The 14,339-nt window shown below is 38.9% G+C and overlaps 1 long non-coding RNA gene across 1 annotated transcript; it reads left to right on the top strand.

Annotated features, from left to right (window-relative positions):
- Positions 1–7,391: 7,391 nt before the first annotated feature.
- Positions 7,392–14,169, top strand: LOC140370881 (uncharacterized). The gene is made up of 3 exons (XR_011928412.1): positions 7,392–7,657; positions 13,494–13,550; positions 14,120–14,169. It is a non-coding gene; the product is annotated as an uncharacterized lncRNA (long non-coding RNA).
- The last annotated feature ends 170 nt before the right edge of the window (positions 14,170–14,339 follow it).

Below are 14,339 nucleotides of genomic sequence, written 5' to 3'. Positions count from 1 at the left end.
AGAGGATGTACTTCCTGCGGCAGCTGAAGAAAGCAAAGCTGCCAGCGGAGATGATGGTGCAGTTCTACACGGCCATCATCGAGTCCATCTTCACCTCCTCCATCACCGTGTGGTACATCGCATTGTGCCTCTGCTGAGAAGGTGATCGGCCGCGAACTTCCATCTCTGCACGACCTGTACGTTTCCAGGATTCTGGGACGTGCAGGTCGGATCACAGCCGACCCTTCTCACCCTGGACACGCACTATTTGAGCCACTCCCCTCAGGCAGGAGGCCACTCCCCTCAGGCAGGAGACTACGGTCCGTCCGGACCAGAACCTCCCGCCATAAGAACAGTTTCTTTCCCTCTGCCGTTGTACTCATGAACACTGCCTAAGCACTTTGAACTAACTGCACTGTTCACTTTTTATTGCACTACATATTTAATTTTATGTACATATCATGTCTATTTTTAACTCTACTTACCTATTTTTAATAATGTTTGTGTTGCACTGAGTCGCCAGGACAATTCCTATGTTCGTGAATCCTGTTCATTGACAAATGGCAATAAACTTTATTCTGATTCTGATTCTGACTCTAATAATGAACTCAGACTTGAATTTGAACAGCCATGTCAAAACTATTACACAACGGCTTTTCACAATACAAAAAACATTGCCAAATTCAAAAGTATCGTGTCTAAACCAGACGTGCGTTTGTCTCCAGTATGTGGACGTAGAGCAGATGACAATACTAAATGTTGTCCAATTTAACCTGGGGATCTGAGTCTAAGGCACGCAGATGAGGTTTACATTCATTCAAGTTACTATCATAGACATAGACTTATTATAAAATGTCCTAATGGAAGCCTTCCAAGCACAATTAGTTATATAGTTACTAGTACCATTGAGCAATCCTTGGGTATATTATTCTGCCTTCCTTCAGTTTAGTCTCCAGAGAAATGGTTAATGGGGCTAGGGAATCAAACGCAATCACAGACTATGTTTTTTTTTGCCAATAAGACCTTGAAATTATAAAGGATTGATTCAGTCTTTTGAAGGATGATATTGCCCAGATGTGGACTTGGTTGTTAGCCGTGCCTCACTGAGTGCTGGAAACCCCTTTGACATGAGCTTGTTTGTCGGTATAGTCATAAACATGATTAATATTTTGGTCTTTTTGGGCAGTGTGTCACAAATGATGAAGTATTATTGGAGTAAACATTTACTTACATCATCAGTAGGTTGTGTGTAGTGTTATATTCAACTAATGATGTACTAACATGCATGTTTATGTAACGTGATAACCCAAAAGTCTTTAGTCTGTATCAATAGCTGTATCATTCCATCCTGTAAAATTGCATTGAAGGGTGGAATTTACACAGACACAGGGAGAACATGCAAACTCTCCTGGGGATCGATTCCTAGGACCTTCTTGCTGTGAAGAGACCCAGAAGATTTTTTTTTAATATTTTGAATAATCATAACCCTTTCTTTTTGCTGTTTGTATATGATTATAACCTTGTCCTTTTTTCTGCAGAGTGAGGACAGTTCGAGGAGATCTGCAGTATAAGGATGTGCACATGTTGGAATAATAATCCTCACAAATTTAATAGGGGAAAAAAATTATCAATATATATATGATGATATAAGTAAAACCGATATTTTCTCATCTTTAAAACACAGGATTCCTCTGTAAAACTTTTTGTCAGTGGGATTCTTTTCTAGTGTAATGGGGAGTTTCGCTTTATTGTCTGAACTTTCCTTTATCAGAAAATCAGTTTTGACTTGATTCCTTGATAGGTGTTTTCCTCAACAGTGATTTAGTTTAACGTTTAATTTACTCTACACGTTTATTTCCCAACATGCCAGAGGATATTCTCTTGTATTCATTCTATACCTGTCAGACAGTATTTGTTGAGGGAGGCCACGCCAAAAAATGAGTCAGTTGGATTTCACCAGCAACTCCAAGACGAGCTATTAAGTGATTTACTGACCCTCTGGTAGATATTAAGTCGACACACTATCCTTGAGTTCTTATTTGATAGTGTGGTACTGTTGAGGAAATGTGAACATCACACAGGGTCCTCTGGGAACTGAAACAAAAAATATTAATGGAGATTTAAAGCTTTAACATCACACAAGGCCCACGTAAAAAGTGCAAGGAATGAAATTGTTACTAAATTCTGTACTAAACCAAAGCAGAAAAAATTAGTTACTAAATAACCTCAATTAACCTAGTAAATTAAGTCATACTTATCACACAGACACACAGATTGAAAATGGCATATCCTGGGAAAATCTGACTTTAGATTTTCCTTTCAGCTGGGCACAGCTGCTCCAAAAACAAGAAACACTCGAGGAGAAGCGGAGTGGAAGAATGGGAGGGTTGGTTGTTTTTGAACGCTTATATTCCCACTGAACTGGCAAGGCTTATTCAATTAAGTCTTGAACTGAACAATGCTGCCAAACCCTTCCTGAGCGGTTCAGAGGACGTATCACAGATATTGTACAGTGATGTAGGCCCATTATGCATCCAGTGTTACAGCCAAGAACCACATCCACAAGCCAGATTTATTAAATTCATATGAATGAAGGACATCTGCAGCTTTGTGCCAAAAGGATTGTTAAGCCTTTATTGTTTGACTGTACATCTGCTTCTTACATGCGGTTTGATCAGATCCTTTGGTACAAAACAAACATATTTTTTAATTACGCCTTTTTTTTCTGGTAGCTTTCTGTTAAAAACTGGTGCTTTCACACTTGTCCTTATTTGATCTTAAATTGAGCCCATTTTCGAGTCGTGTTGTGGAATTAGTTTGGTCCTGTTCTAGTCCTTGTTCAGTCCTTAAGGAGTTCAGGTTTAGTTACGAATGAAGTCCTAGTTTAATCTCAGTTTTAATGTAGTCAATGAGTAAGTGTGAAAAGTATCCTTCTTTATTATTTTCACAATTATGTTTCTCTTTTGTACATAAAATTGGTCATTGTGCGTCTAACTCACTTCTCCTCAAAATGTGTGTACATTACAGGATTAACGAGATGCATAACATGAACTAGAATATTTCTGGTGGGCGTCCGCCACCTGCTTGTGTCCATGGAGGTGTTATTGCTTTGTTTGGAATGTTCCTCTGTATGGCATTAGTGTTATCTGTCTCCATGGAGACCATCACACCACGTCACCGGGTCATGTTACTGTTACTGGAGGCAAGGTGGAACATTTCAGGAAAACCCCACCAGAAAGATCACATGGTGCACCCTTCAATCAGTGTCAGACAGAGCTTGGTTTTATAGAATCTCACTCTAGGTAAACATCAGGCAGTTTTACTGATTGTCCAGAGAATGTACAGAACATACAGTCACTCATTCACTCAGTCATGGAGGAAGTGTGTAGAAATGTCAACAATTAGTATTCTATTTAGTTTAAACCTTGGACATTGGGGCTTAGTAATGGCTGTTAATCAGAAGTTTGACAGCCATGCATTTAAGTCACTATTTATTTGAAATATCCCAAATACATTTTTTATTTTCTTAAAAGGAGGAAAAACTAGTTTGAGGTGTACAACGTAATGCAATATCCCAAATTACACATTGAAATTATTTGCTCCATAAAAGGAAATCATGTTTAGTTAAAAATAATTGTCCTTTTTTACATATTTTTACTGATAATAACTGACACTGCTATCATTTATTTGATTGATTTTGGATTTATGTGACCATTATCTCCTATTAGAACAGCTATTGCAGAATAACGTTTGTTTTGAAAGATTTAATATTTCAAGCAGCTTTCCAACTAAACATCAAGATGATAAATAATGTGTGATGAAATCCTCATACAGCGGTTCACGTCTGGACAAGCCAGTCCCTTGAACCCTAAAAGTAGGACATTCTCACACTCAACTTTACTAAATGCATGCTTGGTGTTTGTCCTCGTTTAAAGCGTGCACTTGATTTACACCCTTAAAAACACTACTAACACAAGAAACAATTTGCTTATCAAAATGGGTGAACTTCCTTTCTTCCTAAATAGAGCTGGTATCGCCTTTTCTGAGTGGCACTTAAGGAAGTTGTGACAATGTTGGGGAAGTGTGTTGGCAAGCCTTTTTAAAAATGCATTTAATTGAGCCTTGAGAAAGATATTGCATCATTCCAATAATGACCTATAGTCTCGACCTCCTGAGTTTACAAGAAATTTCAGTAAAATGGATGAACTGCTGGAAAAGGATCTGCACATAATTATTCATTCTCTCTGTGATCTGGATTCTGCTCATGCTATTACATTGTTGGTTGATCTGCTTCTCTATTATTGACCTATGACTGTTTCAGAGTTTGATTTGATTGTCTGTTGGTAAAATCAACAATTTTGTTCAACCCGCCTGTGAGGCAGCTGCTGTTGTGATTCTGTGATTTACAAAAATAAACTGAATTGAAATTGAATTGAACATCTATCACAGCACATTGAATGTTACATCAACATTTTATTTTTCCCTGCAATTTCTTGGGATTTTATCTCTCTCTCTATCTATTTTCCATATTCAACACATGGGCACATACATCTGAAATGTCCATATATTTATTATAAAGGTTTTGTTTATTATAAAGGTTTATTGCAACGATTAGTTTAAGGCATACAGTAAGTGAACAGACACTTTTGGATTGGATGTCGTGGACTGTTGTGCCAAACATGAGTCACAGCGCTGGCCTTCACCAGAATCACTGGTTTTGGCTGTGCCAGGGATTAGATTTGAAGTTTAGTGGGACCTGCAGTGTTGTGCAGCCCTGAGCAGAGCACATCTGGAGTGTGGTGTGGACTTGTGTATCTCACTGGAGGGCAGCCAGTCTCTGTTCGAGGGTGACACCATATGTCATTAAAATAATTATACTTGTACTGCACCAGGACAACGCCAAGATATCATGATTGTTCTGTCTTAATAGGATAGCATGAAGCAAAGATAGCTTGCATTGACCTTCTGATGACATCTAAATTGGACCATGTAGACTTCTCATAAATATTGTACAATAAGACAGGTAGGTCTAGTAGCATTGCCAGTGTACAATTGCATTACAAAGTTGGACAGCTTGATTCAGTGACAGTTGAGAGATAACAGCAGTGCTCCTCAGGAGGTGCAAACTCGTATTAGGGGAACAAAGGTTCATTGTACCATCAGCAGGGCATGTGTGGACTGTTAAAGTGTAATTTTCTCAGCAACATTAAAACAGCCCCATATGTATCACCATGTTTAAACTGAAGACACTGCAGCTCAACCCCAGTGCCATCACTAAACATGCAACTTATCTAACTCACCCATGAAGAGTGCAGTAAAATCACTATGAATGTACTTTAACTGTTGCTGTCATTGTATTTTGTCTTTGTCTCGAGTTAATAACTAAACTAATTAAAAACTAACTAAACTAATAACTAAAAATATTATTTGGAGAAGTTCATGTTTTCAGTACTAAAGTACATTTGTATTCATTGCTCTTTATAACTTGAAAACAATCTCACTCTCCAGGAATATCTCTGAAGACAGTTGCTCCATGAGTCTGTCCAGAGTTAGCTTTGTGGCCTCCTCCCTTCCTCAGGATGGCCCAGGTCACCCAAACTCATCACTCTATCTCTAAGTAGCACCCAGCCACCCACCAACGGAAATACTAAAGGACTGGAGAGAAGATTGAGCAGTTTATCAAAGACAATGCAGCAATCACAGGGCTTTGTCATTTCACCTCTACAACATCCCTTCCTCACTCAAAGAAGTGAGGAACTGCAGGCTGTAAACTGTGTGACCTTGAAGGGGTAATACTCTCAAAGTCAAGTCTGCTCATTTTACATAGAAAAAATATACAATGAAGTGTAATTTTCAAAAAAATATGTACAAAATGAGAGAGTTATGATTAATGAGAAAATTATGTGTGCGTGACAAATGAAAAAAATATTTCTATCTCAAAACTGGCCAGCTTAACCCATGGAAGCCCCACCAGACATGAGCTCAAACAGACATACCACTCAGAAATAACTGGATAAAACACAGTCTTGTCCAGAGAACACTTTGGCCTCCAGAAACAGACATGCCACATCAAACACAGGGAGAATAATAGTGCACCACAAGATCACAACTCATTTACTCTAATCACTCTAAGCTCAGGGCTGCTCCGTGGGTTCTTCGTGGTTAAATATAAATGTATTGTGGATTTACACACTTCATGGCTGGGATGTGATATGTCCAATGTAGTAACTGGGGAAAATGTATGCAATATGCTATCATGTATTATAATACATAAATGACTTTTGAAAATAATTGAATTGGGCCATTCACTTGGTTTTGTTTTAACTGTATATGTCTTACACTGAGTAGAAGGGAAAGCAACATGTCCATGTAACTGCTAATACACAATACAAGTGAAAGTGAACCACATACTTGTGTGCAGCTGACCTGAGGTAATAACACCAGGTTAAATGAGCACAAATAGCAGACGTCATATGAAGAATATTGTGTGTCTTGGAAAGCAGAGCCCATTAGCATGCATGCCACAGCCCGGTGTGTCAGGTTTGTGTCGGAGAGAGTAATTACTTTGGCTCAAAACACCCTGTAAAAAAGCCCTGCTGGTCAGTCTCTCCTGTTTACAAATACAAAAAATATGTCGCATGGTAAAACAAAAAGCTGGACAATCACTAGTTTGTCAGCAGCGAGGTGTTCCTTAAGAGCAAGCTGCAGATATGGAGCCAAGTTGTCTAGGCTCCCAGGTGCCTGGAGCGGATGTCTTCTGTTAGTGGTGCGACTCACATCAACACTTGTTCTGTCTATCAGCTCATCCATAAGCAGCTGTGCTGAAGGGATCTTCTGACATCACTGACTGAAATATACTTTGGAAAACACATTACACTTTTGTTTCATTTGCCTCCTCAGAGGTTACTTTTTTGAAATTCATATGATTCATTCTCAGACCAGTTTGGTGCACTCTGCACCTGATTTTAGTTATAAGCTTGGGACAAGTGCTTGCATAGCTTGTCTAATCTGTTGATGTTTCTTTGGCGTGTTGCACAGTGCTATCGCCGTGTGGAGCAGAGCACTGAGGAGACGTGCATCTGTCAACTGGCAGCCAGGCCACGTTGTTATTTTCATTCTATTCACGCATTCAGTCATTTTGTAATTCTCTTTCCTTTGAATGTATGTGGGATGCAATGTCTCTGCCCAGAGTGCTGAAAAGCAACCAGCTGCAAATGAACACAATGGACAGAAGTTCATAATCAGGATATGCTGAGTTCTTCCATGGAGTGTCTGTCTGATAAGTGTGCTTTGTATCCATGCAAATGTTTGGCAGACACTTCCGTCCTGCTGGATGAGGGGCTGGGGGTGTCTCTGCCGTGCTCCTCGCTCTCTCGCTCTGTGCTGGCAACAGACTGCATTCTGCTGGCAGGAGTGACCAGAAAAAAAACTACAACACCAGACAGGGAAAAAGCAAAGTGGTCTACACAACCAGAGCCTTTGCCCTCTTTTAATTATCCACATCTTATCCCTTTTTCATTTTTTTCTCCTTAGAGGGTGGTAATTTAGTAGAAGAGAATAAAAGCAGCTGATTCAGGGAGGGGTGGTCCATTTTGCGGCGAGATGGCTAACAGAGAGGTTCTGTGGCTCCTGTGTGGACTCTTCCTTCTATCAGTGATTCAGCCCTCTCTTCAAGGAGGTAAGTTTATACACAGGTAAAGAGCCCCTTTGGCCTGGTGCAGTCATAGGGTCACAGCAGGTGCAAGTGTGGGAGTTTGACATTTATTCAATACATTGTGAAAAAGATTATTTGCTGCAGTGTCAGGTTTCTACTATCACGTTCTCATTCATTTAACCTTCAAGTCTTCTCACAGTTTAAATTGAGAATTATTTTATTTGTGTACTCAATGTACTCAACTGATTTTTTTTTTTTTTTTACAGATTGGTTTAATACAGGGAATTACTTTAGCATATTTAAGCAATTCAAAAATGTTATTAAATTATTAATATTTTGGCTTTGGATAACTCTGCAAAGGTGTTTGCAACCTGTAACCAAATATTTTTTCAAAAACACAAGCTTGCATTATTACTTTCTTATTAACCAGCAATCATTCATATTATAAATATATTATAGTTTGAGCCAAAGACATTACAAAACCTTATACTTTTTGAGTCATATTCTGCATTGTTTCAATTGCATCATTATAATTGCACATTGGGCAGTCTTCTGTCGGCTGCTTGTGTTGTTTCTATAGTTACACTGGTTGTATAAAAGCAGAGGATCTATTCAATAACATGTCAAAGGTGCACACACCAGCTGCTCACGGCTGTACTCAACCCAAACACAAGGTTTCATTTGCCCCTGATGAACGCCCAGGGGGAGTTTGTGGAGCAGACCAGTGTCAGAGACGCAGCTTTGATCTGAGATCCTGTTAGAGTCATACAATTATCTTATTACGATTTAACAACCTTAGTTTGATTCAAAGAGACAATCTATGTGTGGAATATAAATGCTGGACCAGAATGCCTTTTATCTTTCTCCAGCCCCACTGGCATCGTAATTCTTAATGTCTGAATTTGGGCTTCGGATTCTCCAAACTTCCGCACTTCTTAACTAGAAAATGTGTTTTGCCTCTGGAGCTGGGTCCGCTGCAGTCAGGTCCATTTTTGTTTTATTTATTTATCTAAAAGTTGCAGCTGTTTATCTTTTTCCCGTCCTAGTATCCAAGAATTTGCTCTGGAGCATTCAGTTTGGTTAGATAGCTATCAGAAATAATTTTGCTCAAAAGATAAGACCTTATATTGTCCTGCAACTTACTTACCAGACTTCAATTTCAAGGTTTATACAGGTGAAATTATGGAAGGCATAAGAGTCCAACTAGTTCCATCTCTGCCCACTCAGCCATAACCATAAATCAAGAAACAATTACTCCTGATGAGCATGTACACACCTTCCAAACAGATGAGCATGAATTATGAATGAATGCCCGTCTGTACACTGTATCCCTCAGTGACAAGTGCAAATGAGCTATGGGTGTAGGAGGAAACATCTGGGTTGGAGTTTGTTAATAAATTTGTGCTCCGTCGACTAATCCTCCCAAAACTGTGTATGTGTTGTATCATCTATGCTTCTATCTCTATAACGTCCAATGACAATTCCACAAGCCCCATCTGTCACACTGCTTAACTAAGTTGTATGTTATACGTATAAAATCTGTGTTGACACAACTTGGCCTGGAACCACAGTTATTTATTGCACTGTCAAAGAAATGATGGAAAACCTGAGCTGGGCTCCAGCATTTAGCAAGTATAAGCAGGCTCTGTCACTTCATCATTCATGTAAGTTATTATCTACATAGGGATATACTATAGTAACAGCCTTGGTTTAAATGTTAGATTAAATGTTTCGCCCTTGTGAATAAGATTTTTAAATGTAATGTTTTCATTGAGAACTTAATTGTATTGATTTAATGGGACTGTCTTTGAAATTACCTTACTTCAGTCCATTTAAAGGGCATGTGACAGGTTAGACAACACATTTCACTAAAATCTAGTGAACATGATTATATTTAAGATTTTACTACACATTTTACCCATTTCCACCCGGTTTGACAGTTTTGGTTAATGAGCTCCAGATGTGACATAGATAGAGTTAATTCCACAACCCAGCATATATATGTAGAAATATAGAAATATATATAATTACACAATAGTTATGATTATAAATGATAACATCCATATTTTGTTAACTGATTTGTTTGAACTGTGATACAAATGTGTCAGTTGCATATGAATTGTCCCAGATTATTCATTTTTTCCCAGATTTTTTATTGAATGTCGCTTATTGATGACATCACAGAGGGATTCTGTTTTAGAACACAGCACTACCTGCTGTAAATTTCAACTTTCCTCAAAAAACTGTAACTTTAATGATGTGAAAATAAATATTTACCACAGGTTCTATCCGACAAAACCAAGTAATATTAGAAAATCATGCCAATCTGTACTTTAAGTGAGGTCCCCCTCACATACAGTATATTGATTATTATTATTAGTCCAACTACACAGTGAATTGTACTTTTAGTTCTGTTAAGTTAAAGGTAAACTTTCTCAGTTGTACGTTGGCATCGGACAGTTTCAGGTCAAAGGTAAATAATCCACTTGCGTAAAAGTAGTTTCTTTCCACTTCAGTGCTGATGTTGGTAGTGAGTCAGGTGACCTCATCCAGGGATCGTTTCTGAAGCAGATTACAAGTCCTCTTAGTGGCTTGGGTTCGCTTGTGAAAGACCTCAGTTCTTACTTTGGCCCACACTCTGGGAAAGTATTACGAGATCGCTCTGTCTGCAGCCACACTTTGACATCAGAGCACTGGAGAATTACTATCACAGCCTATCACAACTTGATTGGACGCTGAAGTTTTGTTGCTTTATTCTTAGAATTGTTAAGAATCATTCCAGATAGTTTGCATTCACAAAATATTTACAGGGAGATAATTATTAATGAGTCTAGTCTGGTTCTTTTGGAGGCTTTAGCATCTTGCTGTCAGATGTTTGGTCTATGATGTTCCTGTGCCAAGTGCTGAACAAAGAGGCACATGAACCTGGATGATTCACTGCAGCCTCCTCACCAGGCTGCGAAATGTTTCTGTTTTCTCATCCTACTGTTGCCCAAACGCAGATTGAATGATCACATACTTGACGTCAATTTCATGATCAAATCATTTTTATAGGTAAACACGACGTCTATAGGCGGAGGGCGTTTTCTGTTCCACGCAGCTGCCTCAACTCATCTGCAGCCAAAGCAGATTGGAAGGATTTTAACTCAAATCTTTTTTTTTTTGGTGTGTCTCCACCTCAACTATGTAAACTTGGATCGTAATAGGTGGCTCAGTCATCTGAATATGTTGAGTGCTACTTTATGACAGAGAACACATAAACAATTAAACAACATTGTCTGTTGTTTCTGTTATCTGATAAAAGCATTTTTATGGTCACACTTTTCCAAACACATGTATGTCTCATTAAACACTGTGTGAGGCATAGCTTTTCGTGTGATCTACTTGTTCTACATTATGTCCTTAAAGCCACCTTTAGTTATGTATCAATGAGAACAAAACTAGGTGAATCATTTTATTTTTAGCTTCAGCATCTAAATCGTTAATCAAAAATGTGTTTACTTTTCCGTTGTAGGCGTTCTTAAACAGTGGAAAGCCGACTGTGCGGTGGGTGAGTGATGCGAGGCCAGCTGTCACATATCTGATAAGGAGAGAAACCACAGCATATGCTTCACTGCTTTGGCTCGCAGGACCGCGGCTTTCATGTCGACCTTTTGGAACAGTGGTTTTGGACATGAGAGAAAAGAACTGAATAACATAACAGTGACAAAAAACATATGGTTGTGTTTACATCGCAGTGTTCTCATTCTTTCTTCTCGGTTTGAGGGTAATTTGTGTCTGGATGCCATACATTTCTTCTGGTTCGTAAAGCTAAGACATGTTTGACAGTGGGGATGGTGTGTTCAGAGTCATGTGCCGTGTTAGTTTTCCACCAAATTTTAAGGCCAAAATGTTCAATCGTGGGCTCATCAGACCAGATCTCCCACTTGTTTCTTCCACGTGTTTGCTGTGTCCCCCACACGGCTTCTGGCAGACTGAAAATTGGACTTTGTATAGCTGTTTTTCCACAGTTTCTTCTCCTTGCCACTCTTCCATAAAGGCCGGATTTGTGTGCACGACTAGATTCCCTGTCCATCCGTATCTCTGCAGCACCTCCAGAGAGACCATGGGCCTCTCAGCTGCAACTCTGATCAGTGCTCTGCTTGTTTGGCCTGAAAATGTTGGTGTACGGCCATGTCTTAGTAGGTTCGTAGTTGTGTCATACTCTTTTACAGATGATGGAATGAACAATGCTCTGTGTGATGTGCAAAGCTTGGGAAATCTTTTTAAACCCTAACCCTTTAAACTTCTCCACATCTTTATCCCTGTGTGGTGTGTACCTTGGACTTCATGATGCCGTTTGCTCCCCAACATTCTCTTAACAAACTTATGTGGCCTTCACACACAACAACTGCATTTATATTGAGATTAGATTACACACACATTACTGTTGAATCATTGGGTCAACATTCGATCTGGGTGCACTCAGGGGAAAGGGGCTGTAAACCTTTGCACGCCGCACATTTCTTTCCTTTTTCTTTTTTTAAAATCTGTAAATCATGTATAAGTTTCCTTCCGCTTCATAATTGTGTGCCACTTTGTGTTTGTAGTCATAACGTAAAAAATGAAGACAATATCCCGGGGTTCGAATATTATTTCAAGCCACTGTATCTCACAAAACCCCAGTTGAATGCAAAGAGGAAAAAGTATGTGCTAGATGCATGTTTTGTTCGGTAAATCTTTAGCAGTGGTCAGTGCAGTTCATTTCTTGTGCCAATTCTCAGTGAACCCAATGCACTTAGTCAGTCTTGTACAGTAACTTGATGAGACCTTGATATGTGTTTTTTTCCCTCGCTTGCACAGCCAAGACAGGAAATCCTCCTTTTCACTATATTTGACAGAGGAACAATCGCTCCACTTTCACTGAGCACTTTCGCTGCCTGTAAACCGCAGGTACAAGATGAGTCAATTTGAATTTATTTGAAATGGTCTAAAATTAGCAGTAATGTTTTAGGTCAGGATCATTTTTCACTCTCCTAATAATTTATTTTCTCTTTATTCAAATTGCCAAAGCATATCCCAGTGACACTGGCCAGGAGAGCCACTGGACGAGTCTGACGCTGCCTGCAATTTAGTGCATGAGAAAGCTACTGTAACAATACTAATGGCAGGGCATCCAGGTCTGCAATGTTCCCTTTTAAATAGCCTTTTAAGGTATATGAATCTAAACAATATTGTAACATGAAATTAAGCTTATTATTGCTGAAAATGTGCTGTAAATGGACTAATGGATACAGTGATGCCATGTAATATTCACATATGTCAATAATAAACACATTAATATAAAATATCTCGTCCTTCAAACACTGTGAGAACAATTTAACATATTACTTCCCTTTCCGCGTCTGATACAAAACATATTTTCACCTCCATAATATAAATGACTAAGTTTGGCCCTAGCTCGGTGTGGTTAGCGGTCTCTGTTGGACTGTCATTTCCCTTATTTTGGTTGTTGTTCCTTGCACTCGCGAGACAATGTCTGGCTATCTCAGGATTTTCTCTGGAGCGCAGCCAAAAATCCCGTTTGACTAGTGACTTGGGGATTTATGTGGGGGTCTCAACTGCAGCTTTAAGAAAGATGGTCTCCAAGTACAATACCTCATCACCATAAAAACTATTGGAATTGTATTGTACGGTAATCAGCATCAACTTTTTTTCCTTCAGGGTATTTCCAAACCATTTGAGTTTCATGTTTACTATGTCACCCTTTCATTATAGGCAGCCAAAATATGCAGATAAACGTTTTTCTCACACATTTTTTATTTGTGGGAAAAAGCCTGTTTTAGAAACCATTGTGTATAAAGTCTATTGTGTGTTGTAGGTGTGTATCCGCCACCTGGTGCTGGACCTGGACCAGGAGCAGCAGGCTTCTTTCCAGGTAATATAAGTCATACAAAATGTGTCCATTCAATTTTAGCTTCTATAATCCAGAACACTACAACATAATAGTTTGGTAATTGTAGACGGACCCAAATTATGCGCTCGTAGATTAATAGAGCAAACAATCAAGATAATGAAAAGATGTTGCGAACAATTTGTACAAAAAGAATAATTGGTCTCATATATTTTAATTATTTAATGATGACGCTGGAATCTGCTACATTTACATTCTTTAGTTTTTTTCCTTTTCTGCATCTCAACTGAAAATAATCTACCTCCTGTTATTTAGTGAATTGATAAGAATAATTAGAATTCTTTTCATAGAGTCCGATTTCAATCCAAACAGGCCTTTGTTTCTGTAATCTGGTTTGGCCTTGTCAAACAAAATGGCTGCAGTTTTTCCAGCTGTGCTTGTCTTTACACAATACATTTGTAATTATATTGAACTGTATGTTTCGTCAAAAGGCCATCTGTCACTGGCTATTATGATATCCTTGTGAGACATGAATAAAACCATGTCCATTACATCATTATTTGCTACTCAGTTTTCTGTTTCTGTTTTACAAGGGTCTGCTGGGGGAGTCCCGGCTGGCTATAAACCGGCCAAGCCTGCAGGTGAGTGCAATGAGACACAGGATTCAGGACTTCTCTCTATTCATAAAATACATTTTACGGGCTCATCTGGCTCTGCGTTAAGCGCCGCAAGAACTCTAACCCGAATGAATGTTGTTGGTTTTTTAGTCAATTTTTTTTTTTTTTAATCTGTTGCTTTGGCTAATTTAAGGCT

Source organism: Eucyclogobius newberryi, unplaced genomic scaffold, assembly GCF_026437365.1.
Source record: "Eucyclogobius newberryi isolate DKJ021-1_F unplaced genomic scaffold, fEucNew1.0.hap1 SCAF_10, whole genome shotgun sequence".
In the NCBI taxonomy this organism is placed as follows: domain Eukaryota; kingdom Metazoa; phylum Chordata; class Actinopteri; order Gobiiformes; family Gobiidae; genus Eucyclogobius; species Eucyclogobius newberryi.
Note: the sequence above shows the minus strand (reverse complement) of the source record. Positions and strands in the feature narration are given on the sequence as shown.